This window comes from Bos grunniens, chromosome 21 (assembly GCF_055505025.1).
Source record: "Bos grunniens cultivar Pamir isolate PY7600 chromosome 21, Bosgru_T2T1.0, whole genome shotgun sequence".
NCBI lineage: Eukaryota > Metazoa > Chordata > Mammalia > Artiodactyla > Bovidae > Bos > Bos grunniens.
The window spans coordinates 18,262,063-18,285,681 of record NC_141185.1 but is presented as its reverse complement, the minus strand read 5'-3'; the positions used below and the strand labels follow the sequence as shown (position 1 = coordinate 18,285,681).

The following is a 23,619-nucleotide window of genomic DNA, read 5'->3' as shown; positions in this document are numbered from 1 at the left end:
GCACAGCATACCCTGGAGGGGAAAGAGGTTACTTAAGAAATGCTGACCTGGAGTTGGAGGTCAGTGTGAGCCATCTCAGGGGCTCCTGTCACAACTACTTTTAGATAGTTAGCAGTTTTTATATTGGGTCAGCTAATCAGTTAGATACAGAAAAGAGAAATAAGAATGTGAAGTTTAGAGCAAAGTAGTACTCTATTAGAAATTCTTATAAGTACATGGCCTAAGGTATGCAAATTCAGGAAATTTCATTCTGTAGGTTAGAGGTTACCAAGAAAAATGGATAGCTGAAGGCTTTCAGGAGAACATATTCTCTGATTTCAGTTTTCCAGTTTTTATTCCCTCTTTAAGTAGGAAAATTCCTATTTTACAAATTTTCAAGCTTACTCTTGTTTTTTATAAATATCTATTGTGTTGTTACTGAGTGTGACGCCTCCTCGTGGGTGCACGCTACAGGGCTTTAGGATGGGGTAGGGCAAGGACTTGAAGAAGGCAATGGCACCCCACTCAAATACTCTTGCCTGGAAAATCTCATGGACGGAGGAGCCTGGTAGGCTGCAGTCCATGGAGTCGCGAAGAGTCGGACACGACTGAGTGACTTCACTTTGACTTTTCACTTTCATGCATTGGAGAAGGAAATGGCAACCCACTCCAGTGTTCTTGCCTGGAGAATCCCAGGGACGGGGGAGCCTGGTGGGCTTCCGTCTATGGGGTCGCACAGAGTCGGACACGATTGAAGCGACTTAGCAGTAGCAGATTGTGTTGTTATGCCTATCTAGTACCTTTCTCATTTTAGAGACTACATTAAACTATATATTTTATGATTATTCATATAAACCCCTGAAATTTCCTATCTGTTCACATTTTTTATTGTATTATCAACATTGTATAAAAGTGCATTGGAACTGAAGCATAATTTGATCTTGTTTTGTCTATTTCCCAGAGAGTACAGGCCTTTTCATCTCTGGGAGTCAGTGTGTGCATGTGGGTAGAAGAGGTCACTAATCATTTTCATTCCCTTTTGCAGTCAAGTTAAGCTAGTTTGGGGTTTTAAATTTAATAGGATAGAGTTCCCTTGTAATTATACCAACTTCCAATCACCAAGCCGTGGACTTTAGAACCTTGGTTTAGTAATTATGCTGGAAGAGTGTTACATTCACTTCGCCTCTCATTACCAGGCCCTCATTTGAATCTACTTTTTGGGCATGGTTGAAATAGAGGCTTTTGAGCTGAGGAATCTGCTCCAGTGTTTGGGGTTTTCTAGACTCCAACCAGTTTCATGATCCAGCAATGAGATCCAAAATGTGCTGGATCCCCTTTGTCCCTGTAGGGTTGCTCAGTCCACAGTAATCCCCAACCCCATGGTCCGCAACTTCCTCTGAGCTTCCATCAACTCCTCATTTTTTATCTCTGTCTGGAATTTAATTCATCAAGGGTTCCTTGCTCTTGCTTTCCACTTTCTTTGTTAGTCCCATTGAAAAGTATGGCTTTTATTTTGTCAAGTTACTCCATATTATCATAAGAGCAACGGTCTTGCATGTCCTTCTATATGCTCCTTGGAAATGAAATTTTATTTCACTTAATTCAAAATAGCAGAACACAAAACAATATTCATTTTATATTCTTTTAAGAGGTTTGGTTTTATGTCTACAGATAAGTTTAATTAGAATCCATCTCTTAAGACTTCCACAGTATTTCAAACAGGTCATTATAGTTTTATGTTAAACATTTTCACATTTCAGTTTGTCAGTCACATTTTAATAATTGATTTCTTTGAATAATTAAATGGTCGTTTCCATACTACCAAAATTTTGATATTACATAGGACTAGAATATGTATAAAAAACATGACTTTCATTCTCTTTTTACATTTCATAGAATTACTTAAATTTCTTCAGTTCAGTTCATTCGTGTCCGACACTTTGCGACTCCATGGACTGTAACACTCTAGGCCTCCCTGTCCATCACCAGCTCCCCAAGTTTACTCAGACTCGTGTTCATTGAGTCAGTGATGTCATCCAACTATATGAGCTTCAACATCAGTCCTTCCAATGAATATTCAGGACTGATTTCCTTTAGGATTGACTGGTTAGATCTCCCTGCAGTCCAAGGGACTCTCAAGAGTCTTCTCCAACACCACAGTTCAAAAGCATAAATTCTTTGGTGCTCAACTTTCTTTATAGTCCAACTCTCACATCCATACACGACCACTGGAAAAACCATAGCCTTGACTAGACAGACCTTTGTTGACAAAGTATAGCCACCATTTTATACATTTTTAATTTGTGGAATTTTACAATTGATAGAAAATTTAGTCTACTTTCACTTTATTTTTCAAATTACAAAATTACAGCCTAGAAACCACAACACTTACACATTCATCTATTCATTACTGTGCCTTTTCCCAAAATGCTTCTCTGATGTGCCTTATTATCAGAAATCATGTTCACTGCTTTCTTCACAAATCCCAGGATTACCACTACCCAGTGGAATTTACTAAGCCTGCTTTCCCATCTTTAGGTCACTGGTGTGATACCTGAAGCTCATAGTAATAGCTAACTATTCTGATAACATGGTCAATCCTAAGGAGATACACAGAGGGTAAATACTAGCTCTTCCTCTAATGTTGCCTCATTTTAAATGTACCTTGATTATATTTAACTTGCTGTAAAAACAATCTGCATTTAAGGCTTTTAACATTCATAGTAAAATAATGTAACTAAATTCAGTAAGGCTGATAAGTCTCCAAAATTAGGCCTTGGTAATCACAATTCAGAAAAAAATATGGTTGTTTATTCATCCTTTTTCCAAAGGCTAAGAAAGCCCTCTTTTCATTGTTAATATTTTATTAATAAACATTTTTGTTTAATTAAGATCACCAAAGCTATAAATAAAAATAAATGTATCTTGATTTGATCTATCATTTTTTAATGCTGTTCATTTTGATATGATTTATTATTATAAGTGAATAAACATTTCTTAAAGGACAAATATATTATTGCTAGCATGTGTATAAATAAGTGATTTTTTTCAAATCTCATCTCATTTTTTATTTAAAAATTTAAATCTATTTTTTTAATTCAGGCACAATTAATAACTATACTTACTTGCAAACTATTTAAAACGTACAATGCAACAACGATTCGACATAGGTATACAGTGTGCAAGAATTTCCTCATAGAGTTAGTTAAAACATCCATTCATACATATAATGTGTGTGTACGAGAAAATTTAAGTTATACTTTTTTAGAAAATTTCAATTATACCAAACAGTGTTATCAAGTATAGTTACAATATTGTGCATTAGATCCTTACTCTTTATTCATCTTATAAATGGAAGTTCGTACCTTTGTACCAGCCTCTCCCTATTTCCCCTAGCCCCCACACTGTTTTCTCATTCTGTCAGTTTATTTTTTTTAATTCCACATATAACTGATATTATGTCCTATTTGTCTTTCTCTGCCTGGCTTATTTCACTTAGCACAATGCCTCCAAGTTCATCTACATAATCTCAGGTGACAGGATTTTCTTCTTAGAGCTGAATAACATTCCATTATACACTATATGTACAATACAGATAGAGAAAATATGATATAGATATCCCCATTCCCAGGTGGCTCTAGTGGTAAAGAACCCGCTTGCCAGTGAAGGAGACATAAGCGACATAAGAAACATCTTTTCGATCCCTGGAGATGGAAATGGCAATCCACTCCAGTATTCCTATTCTTGCCTGGAGAATCCCATGGACAGAGAAGCCTCGTGGGCTACAGCCCATGGAGTTGCAAAGAGTCAGACATGACTGAAGTGACTTAGCACACAATATATTTTCATGTATTTGTGAGGACTGCTCAGATCATTTCCATCTTTGGCTCTTGTGAAGAATGCTGCCAGGAACATAGGAGTACAGATATCTATGACAATTAATTATTTTATTTCCTTTGGGTATATATTAAGAGGCAGGATTGCTGAATCATAGGGTGAATTTTTTTTTCAAATTCTTTGAGGAACCTCCATACTGTCTGCAACAGTGGCTGCACCAATTTTCATTCCCACCAACAGTCTACAAAAGTTATTTTTTCATACCCTCACGACCAGTATTTCTTATTTCTCTTTTTAATACATTCTAATATGTGTGAGAAAATATCTCATTATGTTTTGATTTACAATTCCCTAGTGATTAATAATAATGTTGAACACTTTTTCATGTACCTGTTGGCCATTTCTATGTATTATTTGAAAATCATCTATTTATTTTACCTCTTTATTTTAATCAGTATTTCTTTTTCAGTTGAGCGAATAATGAGTTCTTTAATATATTTTGGCTATCAATAATTTATCAGATACTTGATTGCAAATATTTACCCCATCACACAAGTTGCCTATTCGTTTTGTAGATGGCTACCTTAACTGTACAGAATCGTTTTAGTTTGATATAATCCCAACTGTTTAATTTTACTTTTGTTACCTTTATTTGTGGTATTAAAAAAGAAAAAGCAACTAGCATGATATGTGACCGATGTCAAAGTACTTACTGCCTGTGTTTTTCTATGAGTTTTATGTTACTTTCAAGGCCTTAATCCATTTTTAGTTAATTATGATACATGGTATAATACTGGTCCACTTTCACCCTTTTACATGTGGCTGTCCAATTTTCCTAACACATTTATTGAAGAGACTATCCTTTCCTCATTGCATATTCTTGTCTCCTTTGTCATAAGTTAATTGACTGTATAGATATTGACCAGCCGTCAATGTGAATAGAGATGGAAGTAAAATCCAATGCTGTAAAGAACAATATTGCATAGGAACCTGGGATGTTTGGTCCATGAATCAAGGTAAATTGGAAGAGGGCAAATAGGATGAGGCAAGAGTGAACACAGATATTTTAGGAATCTGAACTAAAATGGACTGGAATGGGCGAATTTAACTCAGATTATGAATGTATCTACTACTGTGGGCAAGAATCCCTTAGAAGAAATGGAGTAGCCATGATAGTCAACAGAAGAGTCCAAAATGCAGTGAAAAGTGAAAGTGAAAGTGAATTCGCTCAGTTGTGTCTGACTCTTTGCAACCCCATGGACTGTAGCCTACCAAGCTCCTCTGTCCATGGGATTTTCCAGGCAATAGTACTGGAGTGTATTGCCATTTCCTTCTCCAAGGGATCTTCCCGACCCAGGGATCGAACCCAGGTCTCCCGCATTGTAGATAGACGCTTTACTGTCTGAGCCACCAAGGAACTTTGGTGCAATCTTGAAAATGACAGATCTTGTTTACTTTCCAAGGCAAACCATTCAAAATCACAGTAATCCAATTCTATACCCCAACCAGTAATGCCAAAGAAGCTTAAGTTGAATGGTTCTATGAAGACCTACAATACCTTCTAGAACTAACACCAAAAAAGATGTCCTTTTCATTACAGGGGAATGGAATGCAAAAATAGGAAGTCAAGAGATATGGAGTAACAGGCAAGTTTGGCCTTGAAGTACAAAGTGAAGCAGAGTAAAGGATAACAGAGTTTTACCAAGAGAATGCACTGGTCATAGCAAACACCCTCTTCCAACAACACGTGAGAAGACTCTACACATACACATCACCATATGGTCAATACCAAAATCAGACTGATTATATTCTTTGCAGTCAAATATGGAGAAGCTATATACAGTCAGCAAAAACTAGCCTGGAAGATGACTGTGGCTCAGATCATGAGCTCCTTATTGCCAAATTCAGGCATAAATTGAAGAAACTAGGGAAAAACACTAGACCACTCAGGTATGACACAAATCAAATCCCTTACGATTATACAGTGGAAATGACAAACAGATTCCAAGGATTAGAAAAGACAGAGGTGCCTGTCTATTCTAGATATGTCTAGATAGACAGGTCTGTCTATCTACCTGATAGAAAGAGTGCCTGAAGAACAATGGACAGAGGTTTGCGACATTGTACAGGAGGCAGGGATCAAGACCATCCCAAGAAAAAGAAATGCAAAATGTCAAAATGGTTGAGGAGGCCTTACAAATAGCTATGTAAGAGTAGTGAAAGGCAAAGGAAAAAAGGAAAGATATACCCATCTGAATTGAGAGTTCTAAAGAATAGCAAGGGGGAAAAGAAATCCTTCCTCAGTGATGAATGCAAAAAAAAAAATAGAGGAAAATAATAGAATGGGAAAGACTAGAATTCTCTTCAATAAAATTAGAGATACCAAAGGAACAGTTCATGCAAAGATGGGTTCAATAAAGGAAAGAAATGGTATGGACCTAACAGAAGCAGAAGATATTAAGAAGAGGTGGCAAGAATACACAGAAGAACAACACAGAAAAGATCCTCATGACCACGATGGTGTGATCATTTACCTAGAGCCAGACATCCTGGAATGAAAAGTCAAGTGGGCCTTAGGAAACATCACTATGAACAAAGCTAGTGGAGGTGATGGAATTCCAGTTGAGTTATTTCAGATCCTAAAAGGTGATGCTGTGAAAGTGCTGCACTCAATACGCCAGCAAATTTGGAAAACTCAGCAGTGGCCACAGGCCTGGAAAATGTCAGTTTTCATTCCAATCCCTAAGAAAGGCGATGCCAAAGAATGCTCAAACTGCACAATTGTACTCAACTCACACTCTAGCAAAGTAATTCTCAAAATTCTCCAAGCCAGGTTTCAATTGTAAATGAACTGTGAACTTCCAGATGTTCGAGCTAGATTTAGAAAAGGCAGAGGAACCAGAGATCAAATTGCCAACATCCATTGTATCATCAGAAAAGCAAGAGAGTTTCAGAAAAAAAAATCTACTTCTCTTTATTGACTATGTCAAAGCCTTTGACTGTCAGGATAAAAAAAAAAAATGGAAATTTCTTCAAGAGATGGGAATACCAGACCACTTTATCTGCCTTCTGAGAAACCTGTATGCAGGTCAAGAAGTGACAGTTGGAACTGGACATGGAAAAACAGACTGGTTCCAAATCGGGAAAGGAGTATGTCAAGGCTGCATATTGTCACCCTGCTTATTTAACTTACATGAGAGCACATCATGAGAAATGCTTGGTCTATGAAGCACAAGCTGGTATCAAGATTACCAGGAGAAATATCAATCACCTCAGATATGCAGATGATACCACCCTTATGGCAGAAAGCAAAGAAGAACTAAAGAGCCTCTTGATGAAAGTGAAAGAGGAGAGTGAAAAAGTTGGCTTAAAGATCAACATTCAGAAAACTAAGATCATGGCATCTGGTCCCATCACTTATGGCAAATAGATGGGGAAACAGTGGAAATAGTGATGGGCTTTATTTTCTTGGGTTCTAACATCATTGCAGATGGTGACTGCAGCCATGAAATTAAAAGACACTTGCTCCTTGGAAGAAAAACTATGACCAACCTAGACAGCATATTAAAAAGCAGAGACATTACTTTGCAAACAAAAGTCCGTCTAGTTAGAACTATGGATTTTCCAGTAGTCATGTATGCATGTGAGAGTTGGACTATATAGAAAGCTGAGCGCTGAAGAATTGATGCTTTTGAACTGTGGTGTTGGAGAAGACTCTTGACAGTCTCTTGGACTGCAAGGAGATCCAACCAGTCCATCCTACAGGAAATCAGTCCTGAACACTCATTGGAAGCACTAATGAAACTCCAATACTTTGGTCAGCTAATGCAAAGAACTGAATTATTGGAAGAGACCCTGATGCTGGGAAAGATTTAAGGTGGGAGGAGAGGGGGATGAGACAGTGGGATGGCATCACTGAATGGTTGGGCATAAGTCTGAGCAAGCTCCAGGAGTTGGTGATGGACAGGAAAGCCTCCCCTGCTGCAGTATATTGGGTTGCAAAGAGTCGGACACAACTGAGTGACTGAACTGAACTGAACCGATGTGTGTGGATTTATCTCTGAGTGTCAGTTCTCTTCTATTGTTCTGGTTGTCTGTTTCTATACCTGTATCACAGTATTTGGATGACTGTAGCTTTATATTACAGTTTGAAATCAGGAATTGAAATGCCTCCAGCTTTGTCCTTCTCACTCAGGATTTACTTGGCTATTCAGAGTCCATTGTGGCTTCATAAAAGTTTTAGGATTGTTTGCTCTATTGCTCTGAAAAATGCCATTGGAATTGTGAGAGGGATTGCATTGATCTGTATATTGCTTTGAATAGTATGGTCATGTAACAATATTAGTCCTTCTATTCCATGAGCATGGAATATTTTTTCATGGATATGTGTGTTTTTGTTGTTTCTCATCAGTATCTTATAGATTACTGTGTATATGTCTTTCACCTTCTTGGTTAAATTTACTCCCAGATGCATTATTTTTTTATGTAATGGTAAATATATTTTTGTATATTATTAATATATTTTTAAAATTTATCTTTCTGATAATTCATTATTAGTATAGAGAAATGCAACAATTTTTGTATATTGACTTTTTATTTTTTATTTTACTTTTTATTTTATTGACTTGCATGTCTACTGAACTTATTTATTTTCATTAATGCTGTATTCAGTTTTTTGATGGACTCTTTAGGGTTTTGTTTATATAATAACATAAAAAAATAAAGAGGGGCTTCCTTTGTGGCTCAGCTGGTATAGAAACTGCCTGCAATGTGGGAGACTCGGGTTTGATCCCTGGGTTGGGAAGATCTCCCTGGAGAAGGGAAAGGCTGCCCAGTCCAGTATTCTGGCCTAGAGAATTCCATGGACTGTATAGTTCATGGGGTTGCAAAGAGTCGGACACAACTGAACAACTTTCACTACAAATATAGAGACAGTCTTCTTCTTTTTCTTTTTTTCTATTTATATGCTTTTTCTTTTTGTTGCCTAGTTGCTTTAGCTAGGACTTTCAAACTATGTTGAATAAATGTGGTGAGAGTGGACATCCTTGTCTTTTTCTTGATCTTAGAGAAAAATAATCTAGCTTTTTAAAGTTGATTATGATGTTAGCTGTGTGTTTTTCATAACGACCTTTATTATGTTGAGGTATATTCCCTCTCTAAGCAGAGATTTTACCATAAAAGGATATTAAATTTTGTCAAATTCTTTTTCTGAATCTATTGAAATTATATTATTTTTATCCTTCATCTTGTTAATGTGGTGTATCACACTGATTGATTTGAAGATACTCAACCACCCTTGATTTCCTGGTATAAATCTAACTTGATAATGGTATATGATGTTTTTAATGTATTGTTGCATTCAGTTTTCTAATATTTTATTAAGGATTTTTGCACCTGTGTTTACCAGGAATTTTATATACCTTAAAGTCAGGAATAGTGCACTTTACTGTACATGTTGAAAGAAATAGGTAAGAGTATTATGTATTAATTTATCTATAAATTTCATGTGTAAATAAATTTAAAATGGAAGCCATAGTCTTAAGGTATCTGTGGCCTGAATTTCTTATCTTGCACTTATCATTGTATGTAAATAAAATACACATGTTTGGATGCAAATCTTATAAATGTAATATAAGTGTTACCATTAATGAAAACATTAATCCCAGTCTTTAATTAAGGTAATTTCCTTTTTTGTGGGTGTAGTGACTGGCTATGTTATCAGGATTGTGGTGGTGGTTTACTGACTCAGTTGTGTCCGAATCTTTGCAACACCATAGACTGTAGCCCACCAGTCTCCTCTGTCCATGGGATTTCCCAGGCAAAAATGCTCAAGTGGGTTACCATTTCCTTCTCCAGGGGATATTCCTGACCCAGGGATAGCACCCTGGTCTCCTGCCTTACAGGCAGTTTCTTTACCAATTGATCCACGAGGGAAACCCTGATAATGTCTTGTGATGTAAGTTTGGAAGCTTTCCCTCCTCTTCAATTTTTGAGAAGTATTTGAGAGACTGATATTAGTAGTCCTTTAAATGTTAGAATTCACTTATAAAATCATGATTCTAAACTTTTAGTTTTGTGAGGTTTTCAATTATTTAGTCTCCTAACATAATTAATCTGATTAGATTTCTATTTCTTCATAATAATTTAGCCTTTGTGAGTTGAATGTTTCTAGGATTTTTATCTGCTTTTTCTAGGCTGTCTAATTTGTTGGCACGTAATTGGTCATAGTAGGGTCTTATGATTCTTTATTTCTGTGGTATCAGTTATGTCTCTTCTTTTTCTTGATAAGTTTGGATAATGATTTGTCTATTTTGTCCATATATTTTTTTTAAAAAAACTCTTATTTTCATTTATTCTAAAAGATAATAGTAATATAATCTCTATTTCATTTAAATCTGTTCTGATCTTTGCTCTTTCCTTTATTCTTCTAATTTGGGCTCAGTTTGAAGGTATAACTGGCTTCCCTGGTGGCTCAGATGGTAAAGAATCTATCTGCAATGCAGACCTGGGTTCAATCCCTAGGTTTGGAAGATCCCCTGGCATAGGGAATGGCAAACCACTCCAGTATTCTTGCCTGGAAAATTCCATGGATGGGCAGAGGGGCCTGGTGGGCTACAGTCTATGGTGTCACAAAGAGTTGGACACGACTGAGTGACTTTCACTCACTCACTTGAAGGTATAGAGTTAAGTTGTTTAGTTGACATAAACTTCCTTCTTAGAACTGTTTTTGCTGACTCTCATAAGTTTAGGTAAATCGTGTTTCCAATTTTATTTGTCTCCGAATATTTTTTAAATTTCTCTGTAACATTTTTCTTTGACTCATTGGTTGTTCAGTAACATGCTGTTTAACCTCCTTTTTATTCATTTACTCAAAATATTTTTAATTAAGAAAAAACACCCAGCATTCAAGAATAAATTGGAACTCCATATGAATTTTAATTCCTGCTCCTTGCTGGGTCAGAAACCTGAGACTTTTGGAGTATTACGGCCAACTTGGCTAGAGCTTGGTTGTCCCTGAGGCCAAGAGGCAGTAACCACATGTCAAGATAACCTTAGAGAGAGGACAAGACAATAGGAGGCTGGGAGCTTGCAAGGAAGTGATGGCTGACCAGCTGGAAACATAGACACCAAGCTCCATCTAGCAGAGTAGTCAGCTCTAAGAGAATTCAGGGCATGCTCACGAAAGATCCAAAACCAGCACTTCAGGCTGACTGCCCCAGCTGGCCTCACCATGGGATCTTGTCCTCTCCTGAGGCAAATCTTTTAATGAGCAAGTCTTTAAAAAGGGAATCATTTGCTTCATTTGTAAACCTAAAACAGGTGTTGATTTCAGTTTGATTACGTTTATAGCTTTAAACATGTTCTACCGTAACTTTAATAGCAGAGTGTAACTGATAGAGATAATCATAGTTTAACTATGTATTTCTTCATTCAGAAAATTGTTGTATCTAATCTGAAAAGTTAGAAGATATTTTGGGGAAAAATCACCACCCATAGGCCTGGCCCAGTGCAAAACCAGCCTTATAACAGGGAGAGGGATATAGCTCTCTACTTGAAATTAAGTACCTCCATTTTTGGACAAGGAAATGACAACCCACTCCAGTATTCTTGCCTGGAAAATTCCATGGAAAGAGGAGCCTAGTGGGCCACAGTTCATTGGGTTACAAAGAGTCAGACACAACTGAAGTCACAGCCCACATATAGGATTTTAGTGTTTCATTGTAACTCTCTTTGAGGTGGCAGTATATGCTTTAATTTGAGAGTGATTGAGACATGATTTGCATTACTGCTTAGGTTTAGATTGAAGAGAGGGCAGAATTGACAGAATTGGCAACACCTTCTGTGATAATTTTTTTTTCTAAAAAGCTTGAACCTGAAAAAACTTCATAGTGTTATGAATGAGTGTCATAATTGTACTAATTCATGTTCATTCCATAACAAAATATACACTTTTGCTGAGTATTTTTTTACAGTGTTCTTAAATTTCTTAAATTTAGATAGCTCAGTATGACATCAAAACTGCAAAAGCATTTACCATTTGGACTTTATAACTGTCACTGTTACTTTGCATTTAATAAATGCATCAACCAAATATATTTGTGTTGGTGAGCAAGTTGGGCTTTAGAAGAATGATTAATAAATTTATTCAATAGATGACATACATTTTTAATTTTAAAAGTTACAAGACTTTCTATCAATGCAATTATATCAATTTAGACCCCACCGTATATATAATTTTTTTTTCTGCTGACATTTAATGTGAGCAAAATATAAGTTTTTATATGTTTATTGCATAAAAATTAACTTGTTTAACAAGTGTTTGTGGATGCTTTCATAGGCCAGGTCTTAGTTTAGGTTTGGAGAATTTGATAATGAACAAAACAGTTAAATTCCTGCCCTTGTAAAATTTTGGTTCAGTTCAGTTGCTCAGTCATGTCCGACTTTTGCGACCCCATGAATCGCATCACACCAGGCTCCCTGTCCATCACCAACTCCCGGAGTTCACTCAAACTCACATCCATCGAGTCGGTGATGCCATTCAGCCATCTCATCCTCTGTCGTCCCCTTCTCCTCCTGCCCCCAATCCCTCCTACCATCAGAGTCTTTTCCAATGAGTCAACTCTTCACATGAGTTAGCCAAAGTACTGGAGTTTCAGCTTTAGCATCATTCCTTCCAAAGAAATCCTAGGGCTGATCTCCTTTAGAATGGACTGGTTTGATCTCCTTGCAGTCCAGGGGACTTTCAAGAGTCTTCTCAAACACCACAGTTCAAAAGCATCAATTCTTCGGCGCTCAGCTTTCTTCACAGTCCAACTCTCACATCCATACATGACCACAGGAAAAACCATAGCCTTGACTAGACAGACCTTTGTTGGCAAAGTAATGTCTCTGCTTTTGAATATGCTGTCTAGGTTGGTCATAACTTTCCTTCCAAGGAATAAGTGTCTTTTAATTTCATGGCTGCAGTCACCATCTGCAGTGATTTTGGAGCCCAAAAAATAAAGTCTGACACTGTTTCCACTGTTTCCCCATCTATTTCCCATGAAGTGATGGGACCAGATGCCATTATCTTAGTTTTCTGAATGTTGAGCTTTAAGTCAACTTTTTAACTCTCCTCTTTCACTTTCATCAAGAGGTTTTTTAGTTCCTCTTCACTTTCTGCCATAAGGGGGGTGTCATCTGCATATCTGGGGTTATTGATATTTCTCCCAGCAATCTTGATTCCAGCTTGTGCTTCTTCCAGCCCAGTGTTTCTCATGATGTACTCTGCATATATGTTAAATAAGCAGGGATTGAAGGTAATGAAGTAGTTTCCGAAAAAAAATTAAAAAAAAATTTGGTTCCTGGTACCAAGTAAAAATTTGTCTTTTTATTTTCATTTACATGAAGTATATAGCAAGTTGGGCACATTTTCATGTGCTTATATGACAATTCTTACGTCTTCATTTTACTTTTATTTTAATTACTGAGTTTTTAAGTTAGTGATATACCTTATTATATCGAACACTATCCATATTTTTCAACTTTTTTTTTTGTAAAGAGTAAGTTTTTTATATCTTAAATAAAGACAGCTTTATTCATTGGTAACTTTCCTTTGCTAAATATGTACCAAAAGTGAGGGAATATCTGTATATTAAATCAGGTTGTTGAGAGAAATAAAAATCAAGCTAAAAAGAATTTCATGATCTTTAAAGACAATAATTAGGGTTTTTAGAAATGTCACTTACTTCACACATTCTTTCACATTTGAAATAATTTTGTGTAAATAATTTGAAATTCGTGAAGAGATATAAAAAGGGCAAAATCTTTTTTTGGTACCTCTTTTATTGAATACCAGAAGAGAGATAATTGTCTAGGTGTTTTTCTAAATACACATGTAATGTAAAAATATGATTAATTGTAAAAATATGATTAATTGATGCTTTTCATTTCTTATGACACTTTTACGGTCTTTCTTTTTTATCCCTTTTTTTCTTCTTAACACCAAACTATGAAAGGCCAGTGTGTCAATGTATCAATACTAAAAATATTGTAAACAATTTCAACTAATAATAATAATGATGATGAGTTAATGAACTTTCCTGATAGTTCAGTTGGTAAAGAATGCTATGCAGGAGACTCCCGTTTGATTCCTGGGTTGGGAAGATCTGCTGGAGAAGGGATAGGCTACCCACTCCAGTATTCTTGGGCTTCCCTTCTGGTTTAGCTGGTAAAGAATCTGCCTGCAGTGTGGGAGAACTGAGTTCCATCCCTAGGTTGGGAAGATCTACCTGGAGAAGGGAATGTCTACCCACTCTGGTATACTGGCCTGGAGAATTCCATGGACTGTATAATCCATGGGGTTGCAAAGAGTCAGACATGACTGAGCAACTTTCACTTTCAATGTTAAGTGTTGATAATATATGTTCTAAATGTGTGTACACTGATTTAATCCTTACAATAATGCTCTTAGGTAAATCATATGACTCTATTCCAATTTTACTGATGAGGAAACTGAGGCAGCATTATTGTCTAAGTTTATACAGCTAGTTTTTACCATAGCATGTAGTAAAACGTAGGCCTCAGTCTTCAAAGTCTACTCTGTTAAAGCTGGAATAAAGTTCTGTATACATTGAGGCTTTCATTATTGGCCAAGTGTTAGGACTTGGACTTTGTGAATGTTAACCTATTTAGTCTGCATAAACAACACCTTGAGATTAATTACTATCATGGTGTGCATTAGGAATCAAATGAAGAAAGACTAAGTAATTTTTCAAAGTTTACGGGGAGTTATATTAGAACTGAAATTTATACTCATTGTTCTTTGACTTCAAAGATTCGAGGAGATGGTATGCCCTGGTTTGTCCCTATGAGTATCAGTTTATTCAGTCTAATTATTTAGAGTATATAGTGTTAGTCGCTCAGTCGTGTCTGACTCTTTGCGACCCCATGGACTGTAGCCTTCCAGCATTCTCTGTCCTTGCAATTCTCCAGGCAAGAATCCTGGAGTAGGTAGCCATTTCCTTTTCCCGGGATCTTCCCAACCCAGGTATCAAGCCCTGGTCTGCTGCATTGCAGGCAGATTATTTAACATCTGAATCACCAGGGAAGCCCATAATTATTCATAGGGCCCAATTTCAATATGACAGGTATCTCAATTTGGATGACAAATTATATCATTATCCTATGAATATCTCCTAGCTTGGAGCTCTTAAAATGTCCATGTTGAGTTGCAACTGAGAACTGTTACCAGGAGACTGGATTATGCTGAACTCTATAGCAGAAGCTATCTTACTGATCCCATCACCCCCATATCAAGCTTCCTTGATAATTGATGGCTTATATGGTTGTCCCCTTATGTCTCTTCCGGCCATATCTATGTCTGGGTTTCTCCTGCAGGGAAAATGTGTACCTGTCTCTGTCATCATAAATCAATCTTTTACTAATATAGTTTTACCATGAGAAAAATCATTCATCACCTGGGAATTTCTGGATTAGAGATATTGCTTCTGACCTTTCTGGAACAGGACCAGACACTTCATCTTCCCATTCTGATTATTGCTATGTTTTTAATGTTACATAGTGAGTGAATATTTAGCTATTTCTCTAAAAGAGGCTGGATTGCATACTTCATCAAAAAATGTTATAGCAATCAACATGATATGGATGATACAGATCATCTGTAATAAAGATGACAAGTCTACAGTTCATTGTAAAAACATTTCAAATTAATAGGACTAATAGAAAAACCAAAGACCTAAACTAGTATCACTGATTGGAATGTCACACAAAGAAGGAGACAGAAGAAATGACAGTATTATTGCTTCAAAATGAAGTAGAAGTTCCATGGAAGCATTTTTCCTTGAGAAGCATGAGGCATTGTTATTACTAGGTAGAGATGGGAATTCAGTTCCAAATTCCAGTTCTGCTACTCAGTAGCCCTGCTGCATTATACACATCCACTCTGACTTCTTCCTTACATATGTCAGATTAATAATAATAATGAATATCTCATATGGTCCTTAAATATTAAATTAGATAATGAATGCTTGACTGCTGGCATATAGGAGCTGCTTGATACATTGTTATTTTTACTATATTTAACAATCATTAAATTTTCAAATGGAAAATCTCATCCAGCCTACTATAATTTTAAAGATAATTATAAGTCCATGTACATAGAAGGCTGGTTGGGCTACAATCCATGGGGTCACAAAGAGTCAGGCACAACTGAGTGACTAACACTTTCAGAACATTCTCATCAGTCAAACATTTTAAGCACGTGTCAGTACATTTAAAAATTCATAAGATCATAAATTTATCAATTGTTTTGAAAAGTAAGAGTATTCATAGTTCATTCTTGGGATTGTTTCCTTGTTTTCAGTCCATAATATGGTTTTGTATTAATAATATGATAGAATATATTCTTCTTCAATAAGAGACAATATTTACACATTTTTTTCTGGGTTTTTGTGCAATACCAAAAAGGATCTGTGAAAATACAGAATATTAGAAGAAAAATTAGCTGCTGTTCACCAAGTGTGGCTTTAACACTGTGACTCTTCATGCTGAAGAGCCTGCTTTGGTGGCAGAGTTTGTTCAGCCCATGAACTTTAGCTCTTATTTAAGAAAAATGAAATGGATGACGCAGGGATATTATCACTCTCTGAAGATAATCATTAACAATTCATGGGAGAGTAACCTCATAAGGTCAGTGGTATGCTCATCTCAGATTTCTTCACATCAGTGCGCAGAATTGGGAGGTAATTGACCAAGTTACCACTGTCCTTTTAGCACTGAAGATTTGTTGATTGTTAGCTGATAGGGAAAATGACATTACTGTAATATCTTATCTCTCACATAATCACACTCTGCATGCAGAGAGGTAATTTTATATTAGATCAGGTCTAGGACCTTGAATGAAGATGAAGAGAAGTTTTATAGATCTAGTGAAATCTTCCTGCTTTTAGAGGATGAATTATAGTTTTCACTAGAAAGGAGTATTAGGTTAATAGCTTTCAGACAAGTAATGTATTTCAAAGGGCAAAAGAGCTGCTGAGGTCTGCTGTGCCTCTTTTTCTTACTTTCATTAAATATTTTATCACTCTAGAAAACACCTTAGAGCTTGTTGCTGCAGAAGAGGTCTTAAAAAATGCAATAACACAATGTATTGCAAAGACACTTACCACTATTATATGTCTACATTGAAGCTCTGGACTCTACACAGTGATCCTCATAGCAGGTATACCTGTCTTTCAAAATACACTTAACATAATATACTAGTACCTAGGCAGAAGGCTTTGTATTGAAGCTGTTTTATAGGAAAGCATCACATTAAAATACCTTATAGGTATTAAAGAAAAAATGGCACCTGACAAGATTAGAAAAAAATAAGTTGATTTTATCCTGATATTACTGCAGAGGGGAGTGAAACAGAACTCAGCTCCACTGGGGGAGCAAAGAGGCTAAGGGTAGGCTGGAACTTTAAGCACTGGGTAAGCTAGTGAAAAGATACTGGAGGACATTCAGAAAGGAGTCGGGGGAAGGTTGACCAATGGATGTGTTAAGAATTATGTGAGCTATTTGTGAGTTTGCATATGTTTTTCTTTGTGATTAAGTCATCTTTGTTTGGTAATTTGTGCCCACTGAAATTAGACTCATATCCTTCCTCAGAGCCTGGGAGATAGAGGTACTAGCTCCTTCTATGACTACATTTCAGGGCTAGTTCCAAGGACCTTAACAAAATCTACAACTCTTAGTCATAATTATTGTCTGTAGAGCAGGAAAGATAATGATAATTCTCACTGTGTCTGTAAGGATGAAATCAGCTAATGAACTACATTTAAAATATTTACAAGCACAGGGTATGGTTTTTTGTAACCGAGAAATTTCATTACAATTATCTAATTTCCATCCCAGCATTTTTTCCCCTGAATCTCAGTGGAACACAAGTATGCTCTTAGAATTCCAGCACAAAAACAAATACTAGAAAATATAAAATTGTAAGCAAAATTATTTGACATTATATGAATATATTTAATTGTTACCTTGATGAAAAATATCAACAACTACTACTACCCAGCTGGTGGACTTCAAATCTTTTCACACCCTCTCTTCCACACTCAGACTATCAGTTTGAAGACATGGGTGGTAATTATTTGGATCAAAGGAAAGAATAAATCAATTAGTAAGAATATGAAATTTAATTTTACATGCTGATGTTTGCTTTAAAATCTATGGTGGGAAAAAAGTGGCAATTATAATGACTGAAATAGTATATGAACACACATACATATATACTCATACCCATATATAAGAAGGATTTCCAGGTGGCTCAGTGGTAAAGAATTTGCCAACCAATGCAGGAGATGAAGGAAATGTGGGTTTGATCGCCCTGGGTCAGGAAGATCCCCTGGAGGATAAAATGGCACCCACTCCAGTGTTATTGCCTGGGAAATCCCATGGACAGAGGAGCCTGGTGGGCTATAGTCTGTGGAGTCACAGAGTTATTTTAATGGCTAAAAATGTATGCTGCTGCTGCAAACACACATATATGAATACATATAGGATACATATATATTATTTATGGTCTTATTATATACACGTATAGTTTGCTGCTCCTGCTGCTAAGTCACTTCAGTCGTGTCTGACTCTGTGTGACCCCATAGATAGCCTCCCACCAGGCTCCCCCGTCCCTGGTATTCTCCAGGCAAGAACACTGGAGTGGATTGCCATTTCCTTCTCCAATGCATGAAGGTGAAAAGTGAAAGTGAAGTCGCTCAGTCGTGTCCGACCCTCAGCGACCCCATGGATTGCAGCCTACCAGGCTCTTCCGTACATGGGATTTTCCAGGCAGGAGTACTAGAGTGGGGTGCCATTGCCTTCTCCAACACATATAGTTTAGGTATTTTAAAATCCATACAATTTTTCTATGAGAAGTCAGACTGCTATCTCTGGTAACAATCCAAGAAGTCAAACAATCACTTCTAAAGCAATCAGTTCGACATGGTCAGGCCTTGCTGAGCATTTCTCTAATTTTTGTCCCAGTTTCCAAATTAGAGCCAATCAGAGAAAGCCTAAATATGCCTCCCTAACCAATCATGTAGCATGCCTCCTTTCCAGTGAGCCTGCTGATAGCTTCCCTGTACCAGTGGCCTCCAATCAAGGCACAGCTGAAGCTTTCTCTCTCTCTCTTTTTTTTTTGCTATATATCTTTTCTACACCTCTGCCTGAGTTTGAGTCTGTACCAAACACAAGCAACAGTGGGTGACTTTCTTGCTATAGCAAGCTCTGAATAAATATCCTTTGCTTGTTCTTATTCGGTTGGCCTTGGTCTATTTCCTCAGATGCGGTAGAAGTCCCACTAAAGACCTCCATTGGGAACTGCCCTTCGCCACAGACACTGGCCTTCGCCAGGCACAGTATTCACAAGGGCCCCCTTGTGCCTTGCTGCTTGCAGGTTGTCTAGCCTGGGAAAATGTGGTAAGTCAGCATGGGGATCTGAACTCTGTTTTTTTCATTCTCTATGTTGAGTTCCTGGGCTATTTATTATTTGGTTTGGTACTTGGATTTTTATTATTGGTTTTTATTATAAGGTTGAGCATCCTTACTGGAAACAGACCATTCTTTTCTCATCTCTCTCTGCTGTCCAGAGAGAGCTGTTTTGTCCAGTCTAAAAGTATTCTTGTCATGAGAAAGAACTACAGGATAGAACGCAGGCATTTGCTTTATACTCTTGTTGTTCAAGCCTGCCTCACAGACAAGGGCAAATAATTTCGTCTTTTTTTCCAGAAATGCAAATGAACTCAATTCTGGTGTAAGAAAGAAGGTATTACCACTGCTGTGGCATAAGTCAGGTTTGCATTCCTGATTGCCTATAAATGTGTCCGTTGTTTACATTTTCCTTTGAAACATTTAAAAAAAATCTTATTGATTTCCTCAATAATTAATAAGTAAAATGAAATTGCTGACATATGTTCACTTATATCTATCTGTTATTTATTTCCTCTTTAACATTATTTGAGACTGCAAATAACTCATATGAAAAAATTTATTTAAAACTACATATTTTTAACTGGTTAAAAGTTTCACTAAACTTTGAGTCTCTTTGAGGAAATTAAGTAACAGGGTCTTTTTGATAAAAACAAAATAAAAAAAGAACAAAACTGTACACCAAAAATGTTTATTTCACATTTGAAAATACTCCTTTCAGTGATTCAAAGATTACACATGAGAAGAATGAGGTATGTGTTTAATATGATTATTATTTAATTTGAGAATATTTAATAGGCATAATGCTAATTTGCCTATGGATTATCCTGCACCATTTCTTTTTATTTGGTCTGCTTAAACTGCTGGTTTAATATTAAGTTGTTTTGTGGTTCATGTGTACATAGAGTGGCTGATGTTAGATTTCAATTCTCAGAGGCCAGATGGCTATAACTCAGTCACTGGGTATCATATTTTCAATAAACACTAAGAAAACACACACACAAAACCTTAAACATAAAAAAAGAAAATATTTATTGTTGTTTTGTAATCTTTTGCAAAGCTAAGCAGGTCCTTTGTGTCTCTCTTCAGAAAAGTATCGAAATCAAGGTAAGCCTGTGTGCGTGCTCAGTTGTGTCTGACTCTCTGCGACCCCATGGACTGCAGCCCACAAGCTTCCTCTGTCCATGGAATTTTCCAGGCAAAGATGCTGGAGCAGGTTACCATTTCCTACTCCAGGGTATCTTCCTGACTCAGGAAGTGAACCCACATCTCTGTGTCTCCTGCACTGGCAGCCAGATTCTTCACCACTGTGCCTCCTGGGAAGCCACAGGTAAGTCTACACAATCTCAAAACAAAGTATTGAAAGTATAAAACTGGGAAGGTACGCTGAGTGTTTTCTCAACCAGATATTAAAAATATATTTTTTTAATTGAATGTCCTTTTTATTATTATAGGGACAAAGCCTATTCCCAAAAGAAAATTATCTATTTCCGGTTAAAAAAAAAAAATAACTAGAGAATGGTCATGCTTTGTCCTTCCTAAATGGAAATGTGACTATAGAATTGGGATAAAAAGATAAATGAAGAAGTGTATTTTATTGGAAATTATTATAGAAAAATTGTTTGATGAGGTTGTTAATAGATTCAGCCAGAATAAAGGATACAAATTGTGCTTTATCAAGTACTTGATGTTTTAAGTCCTGGTGCTAATCTGTAGCTATTGGAGAACATAGGAAAAAGAGAGCTAAAAACTACAATGAAAGGTTATCTGTGGCCCCTAGGTATCCTCTAACAAATTATAATTTGTTGTTGCTCACTGAGCTGTTTCATTCTTTAAATAGCCCACACATTCTATTTACTCTAAAACCAAAATGACAACCAAGGCCTTTTGTGCAGGTACATATTTGGATAATAGAGTACATTTCCCAGAGTGTTTGGCTAGTATTTCTTTACAAAAAATCAGTAAAACATATAGGCAAAATAGCTTAAGCTTGTTATGTTATCCCTGCTGTATTTTTGTACCATCCAAGTTTGATTTTCAATTCCATAATCTGCTGGCTTAGTTTAACTTAGCTACTGCTATTGAGGTAGGAACTATCATTTATATTTTTCCTTGCTTTTCATCCCTTTGATAGAATGATTTCAATTCCCTAGTAGTAACAAGTATGTGCTCAGACATGATTCAAGGAATTATTAAAAACAATTTAAAGAAAATTGAATAAAAAATAGCAAAATAATAGCAAAAAAAAAAAAAATATTGAGAGTCCCTTGGACTGCAAGGAGATCCAACCAGTCCATTCTGAAGGAGATCAGCCCTGGGATTTCTTTGGAAGGAATGATGCTAAAGCTGAAACTCCAGTACTTTGGCCACCTCATGTGAAGAGTTGACTCATTGGAAAAGACTTTGATGCTGGGAGGGATTGGGGGCAGGAGGAAAAGGGGACGACAGAGGATGAGATGGGCTGGATGGCATTACTGACTCAATGGATGTGAGTCTGGGTGAACTCCGGGAGTTGGTGATGGACAGGGAGGCCTGGCGTGCTGCGATTCGTGGGGTCTCAAAGAGTCGGACACGACTGAGCGACTGAACTGAACTGAACTGAACTGAGGATGCTTCCAAAAATATTATTTCTGTAAAATGATGTGATTTCTTTCACTTAGTTTTATGTACATGTTTTTAAAAAATCTTTGTAATCATTATTTATTTGTAATATTTCATCACATTTCTTGGCCTAATATTATAAGATGAATGGTTAACCATGTTCCTGAATAGTGTGACTCTGTGACCCCATAGACAGCAGCCCACCAGGCTCCCCCGTCCCTGGGATTCTCCAGGCAAGAACACTGGAGTGGGTTGCCATTTCCTTCTCCAATGCATGAAAGTGAAAAGTGAAAGTGAAGTCGCTCAGTCGTGCCTGACTCTTAGCGACCCCATGGACTGGAGCCTACCAGGCTCCTCAGTCCATGGGATTTTCCAGGCAAGAGTACTGGAGTGGGGTGCCATTGCCTTCTCCGACCGTCTGTATATACACCTTTAATAGATTCTCTGAAATATGAAAACTGTCCCACAGAAGTTGTTTTTGACTCACTGATTTTTGCACTCAACATTCATGTGCACATTAGGCCTATAATTTTGATTCAACTGGAATTATCACACACTTATTATATTTCTGAGTTAGCCATTGGAAATAGATGATTAATAATTTGTCCTGTTCCCAAACAAACTCATATTTTAGAAGGAAGACCATTAGACCATTAAAACATACATATACAAATACAATTCCTTCTCTTGGACTCACATATACAAAAATACCATGATTAAGATCTTAAAAACCTAATGAGAAAAAAGAGATTAAAATAAACTCATGAAAATATTTGGTATAGTATTATGTATTATAAAATACCAAATAAATTTGTGACTTATAAGTCTCATTAATTAGTTTGAATCAACTAATTTCTCTTCAAAATTTGTTACTCTTTTAAAATGTTCATTTCAAAGGATGCTTGTAATATTTTACTCTTTTCCATTGAAGCTTCTTTCTTAGATTACCATATCATTCAAATCTATGTTGAAACAAATATTTACCTACCAGAGTAGTTCTTAGTCCACATTTCCCATTCAATTTTATAAATATATGATTTAATCTTATTCCTTCCGTGACAATGCTATACATAAACTTATCTATTAGAATAGGGTAAATCATCTTAACTGTAGTCCTTCAGTGTCCCAAAGTTTTAGTTCAGTTCCTTTCTGAGAATGCTGCAAATAGTTCTGAAGGGGTATTTGCTTTGTCTCATCTGCCTTTTATCTCTACCTCTGCTCCTGATCTTTGTGTCCTTTGATGTATCCAAAGTTCTAGTTCTCTTTTTCTAATTATTTCCAACTTGAATTACTGGGGACAAAGCTGTATGTAATCTCAAAGTCCTTTGACAGTGAAATTTTAAAAGCAAGTTAAAGACAATCAGTTGAGGAATTGAAAGCCTTTCAGACTGAGAAATTGGCTTGGAGCTATGCATAAAAGCAGAGAGAACTTGATACAGTCGGAGGGCTGAGGAAGAGAAGCCTTTCTTTCCTTCATGGATTTCACATTAGTGTGATTATCTGAACAGCAGAACAATCTAAACATTTTAGAATATTTTCAATTATTAATTTTTTATGTTTATGGAATGAATCTTTTCAACCTATTCAATAGGCGATTGAGTGAATCTAATCAATGAGCTTCCAGCTTAATTCAGTATTATTGCTCTCAGTTGACACCTGTCTTCTCTTAATAACTGAAACTAATCTGTGTGACATAGTTCTGCTTCCAGCCAAGATTTAGTACTTCAGGCA

General features: G+C 36.5%; 1 long non-coding RNA gene across 12 annotated transcripts in view; it reads left to right on the top strand.

Annotated features, from left to right (window-relative positions):
• LOC147349192 (uncharacterized) overlaps positions 1–23,619 on the top strand; it is a 503,453-nt gene that overhangs the window by 441,786 nt on the left and 38,048 nt on the right. For 2 of the 12 annotated variants that reach the window (XR_015149560.1, XR_015149561.1), the window contains exons 4-6: positions 19,143–19,278; positions 19,588–19,652; positions 20,377–20,617. This is a non-coding gene — a long non-coding RNA (uncharacterized LOC147349192). Of the gene's footprint in view, positions 1–19,142; positions 19,279–19,587; positions 19,653–20,376; positions 20,618–21,421; positions 22,417–23,619 lie in introns of those variants that run through there. The other 10 variants (XR_015149568.1, XR_015149559.1, XR_015149571.1 and 7 more) reach the window with 10 other exon arrangements.